Raw genomic sequence first — 4,836 nt, forward strand, 5'->3', positions numbered from 1 at the left:
TTATAAGATTAGTTGCAAGCGGTACAATATAATGAGCCTAGAGGATAGGAGGGTATTGCTCGATATGGGTTTACTATTTGATATTGTCAAAGGTGATTTAGATTGTACTAACCTTATAGCTGAGATCAAATACTTCACACCTAAAGTAAATACTAGGCACCAACGTCTTCTTAGTTTACCTAACTATCATACTAATTATGGCAGGAATTCAGTATTATATAGAATTTCAAAAACGTACAACAATCAGTTTTGCGATATTGATCCATTTGTGCACAAAAATAAAAAATCGTTTAAAGCTGCAATTGCGATAAAAATTAATAACAATCAAGTGGAGGAGTGAACACACACACACACGCACGCATACACGCACACACACACACACACACACACACACACACACACACACACACACACACACAGTCGACGCACACACAATTGTGTAATACCTACTATAACCTAGTACCTAAGCAAATCCGTAATATTTTCAATTGTATCTGTTAGGGAGACCTGTTATTGGCTTCATGATTGTATCCTAGTTATAACTATATAGTTTGTTAAAGCTGTTGGTCTTCTAATAAAATAAAATAAAATAAAATAATGATAACATAACTTCTTCTTTCTCCTGGCTATGTTCCCATATCACTTGGGGTCAACCCTTCTCGTACGTTTTCGCCACAACCATCTATTTTGTGTTGTCCCTGCGTCTACATGCTGAGATGAGGCCATTTCATGGCATCTCAATCTTATTTCATGTTTTCTTTTATATTATGTATTGTCTTGTTTGTGTGATTACGAATAAATGTATTCTATTCTATTCTACATTATTAATAGCTTTAAGGTATTTTTCGATTATGCTATTCCAGGTAGTGGCAGGTCGGCCTCTGCCTCGCTTCATTAATAATCATAACATCTTTGCATAAATCCTATAATTAATATAGACCCACCAGCCGGTGTCACTGTCGTACACATAGCCAATAGGTCGTGTTCCATCCATTTTTAAAACGAGCTTCGTAAAAACATGCTGCAATTTGATTAATTGGCTTTCATTTTCATCTCAGTTGCTCATAAAGTCTGGTATTCCACGCTGGCGTACAAAGAGCGAGTAATAGACATTTTTTAAATTGTTTCATTATACAGCTAGACGACCTACAGAGGACAATTTTATTAATAAATATAAAGGTAATCTACAAATTTTGGCTATAGGTACATTTTGTTACATTCGTGGTTATAAAAATATTAAAAAAGGTGAATTTAAAAGCTCTTCAAAATATTTTTCACACTAAAATAAATAATAAATAATTTTACGCTTTTTCTCGTTTGTTTTTATCAGTGATTGAATTGACACACGTGTCAGTGCTTGAAAATGGAGACTTATCGCGTCTAAATTCTCTGAAATTAGTCACGCATGAAAAGTAAGTATTTAATACCGTTAAATTTAATTACTAATGTAATTTCAAATAAAATGTCTAACATCAGTTTCAATTTGATCAGTGATGTTTAGTAGTCTGTGCACAAAGAGGTGACAATAATTGAAATTAACGTTAATGTGTGGGTCACCGCCATCCATTAGCTTTGCCTTTCCCGCTACGTGCACAATGTACTTTGTTGAACTCCATTATTACTCATGTTGGATAGAAATTGGTCAGCCATTTTGTTAATTTTGGACGTGAGGCATGAAAACCAAAGACACATTCGTCATACAAGCTGTTTTACCTAAATTGTTAATTGAAAGTTCCCTCGAGAAGCTGTATAAAAATTTATACTCAGTCATGTTTTTTAAATTCACATGCCTTTTACTTTCCTCGTATTCGAAATGAAAATAGTGTTTAGGTAGTTTCTCACTGCGTTCGAGCACCAATAGTCCGAGGCTGAAATGAGTGCCTTTCACCCCTTGGTTAACAATCTACTATAAACAGAACTATAACCGGCCAATTTTATTCGAACGTATGCCTGACATCATACCGATATTTGAATGATATTGGAATCATATATTATCATATCAGTTAGCTGTTATCCGCGCGGGCGTCTTGCACTAATACATGCATGGACAAGTCAGAGCCAAATTGACGCGGTCAATATGATTGAAATATCGGTTTGATGTCAGGTGCACGTTCGAATTGGCCTGATAGGAAGCCTACTATAGCGTTAAGGCTCACAGCAATGAGTTTCTTGAAAAAATACATTTAGGAAATCACTTTGCGTACCTATTTATACTATTTATAGTTGTTCTCCGGTATAGGAGATTATCATGGGAAGCCTGTGCATACGAGTAGGTACATTTGTGAAGATAGTTACTGATGATAAAATCATCTAAACGCACAAATGACATAGACTTGTACGTCTATTGTCATTTTTGTTTAGTCAAATTAGTTAGTCAATTCGTATCTTTTGTTATTAATGTTATAATGACTTTCGTCCTTGTTACAGTCACTCTAAGATATGCAAATCAGAATACTCTCAAGTTTGATTTACAAACGAATTGTAATTGATAGACGATTTCTAGAATGTGTGTTCCGATAGGTATATTTCAGACGCTATATCCGTTTCAGTACTCTTGTAAACTAAACTAGAACTGATTACATACATATGTACTTGACAATACTGCTTCAAAATTCAATCTCGTGAAACTTGACATCAAAAGTAAAAGCGAGCGTACCAAGTAATATAACAGTTTCTTTGTAGACTATTAACATAAGAGAGGTTTATCTTGTAGGTACGTTTTCAAATGCTGCAAATATAGGTAGCATTTCTCCGAGAAATCCAATTTCCATTAAACGAGGCACTGACAAATAAGTAGAAAGACACGTTTAGACTAGGACACTCACAGTTGTAAGTTATAATACCCTAGTTATAGTAATACCCTGGTTTCATCACTATTTGTGTTAAATCTTTTAGATTTTTTTCCCTAAGAAAATAAAATACCTAGGGGGTGCAGGATTATTAGTATTATTACATTCGATACGGGGCTAAGGATTATTTATGTAGACAAAGTCGCTTGCAGAAATTAGCGACAAATAAATAAATATTTAAAGTCATAACAGAGGTAAAGGTGTTTCAATTTGGGAATTACAAAACTAATGTAAAAAAGCAAACTAAATTGTATTCATGACTTGGTTACTTTTCCTATAAAAGGCGGTTCTAAATCCTTCTGTCCCCAGATTGGTTAGGGGAACAGCAAACTAGTTGATATTCATTTATATCTAACTGTTCGTGACAACTAACTTCTAGGTTTCCCGTCTAGCGGACAGTGAGAAAATTGACACTTGCCAATATAACAAAGCTTACCCAATATGTGAATGTACTACTAGTGTAGCGGGCTGTACTGCAACTGGCACGACTACTACACGAACAAGGTTGGATAGGGATCTTTCTTTTTATTACACGGCTTGTACTGTATTAGCTTCTCTGTAGGTTTACCTTCACCTAACTACCTAAGTGGATATAAAACCTACAAAGTGCATGTTTACAGAGAGTTTAGAGGTTCTATAGCATTTTATGGCTCCTCTACACGATGGGCCAATGCCGGCCACTCCAAGGGACGCAGCCATGCGGTAGAATGAGATAGCAATATCACTTGCTTCCTCTAACGCATAAATGCGTCCCTTGGAGTGGCCGGCGTTGGCCCATCGTGTTGACGAGCCATTACAATACGAAAATATTTATGAGAATTTGGTAATCCCATTAAACTTTTATTTCTTAGGACAATTTTTCTGCAAGGTTCTAAAATTTATTTTATTTTTGTGTAAATAAAATAGATCTTAAAATACGCCATAACAAATTACCTACTTATTAATATAACAATGTTATCCTTCGATGTTGTTGTCAACATGAAATCATACATGGAATTTTATCATAAAAATGTGACATTTGCAGAATCCTATGAATTTTATATTATTCCGCATGCTTCAAAGTATTCGGGTTATTCTCGGTGTGACTTTTGTATCTCGTATAACTACGAGATTTGTTTCAGCACGGTCGCATTTTTATCACCTGCCTGTCACCATACCTGTCACGTTCTAACAAGTATGTAAGTGCGAATGTGACAGGCACAGTGATAGGCGATAAAAATGGACCCATGCTGTCACCGCAGGAGTTAGGTTGCAATGGTTTGTGTACCTACATTCCTTTATGTGTAGCGAGTGAATAGAAAAATAAATCCCTAGGCCGGAAAGGGGCAAAACGAAAATCCGCCGTTGAATAAACCGAACCATTTAACTTGCCTGCCAAATGCCTGCCAACATGAGGTTATTAGGTATACACTTCTTGTTTTACAATCTTTGATAGCTTAGTTGGATAGATGTTGAACAGATATTAGGTAGGTACCACTTTTCGTTTGAATTTAAAGTTGATCAAATTGAAAGTGAATGAAATGAAAAAAACGTGTAAACTAAGTGCTGTCATTTCAACGTGTAATTATAACGCAGTGTGACTTTTTTGACGTACCTACCTACTTATTAGATCCTTTCGAGGGGTAGCCTAGCCTGGGATCTTGTAGGAACCGTGGCGGCCTTTTGATTAGTCGTCTAATAGTATATCAACACCATTACCGAAATTTACTCGTTAAGAAGGAGAAAGTGAACAAGATTGACTTTCAAATGAACCAAAAAAGCAAGCTAGGTAATGAATTATCGACCTAATTACAAAATATTTAAAACCCATTATTGCAACGTGATTGAAAAATATACTTGTTTACGGACAGTTCAAAATATGTTAATGACATTATTGGCTGCATGTTGAACTTTGGTATAAAGTCTATTAATTATAATGTAGAAATTATGTGGGTGGCATTATTACTGAGAAGCACTAATGTGAGGGAGTCCAGCGCGGCGGGGCCCT

Source organism: Cydia amplana, chromosome 7 (genome assembly GCF_948474715.1).
Source record: "Cydia amplana chromosome 7, ilCydAmpl1.1, whole genome shotgun sequence".
Lineage (NCBI taxonomy): Eukaryota > Metazoa > Arthropoda > Insecta > Lepidoptera > Tortricidae > Cydia > Cydia amplana.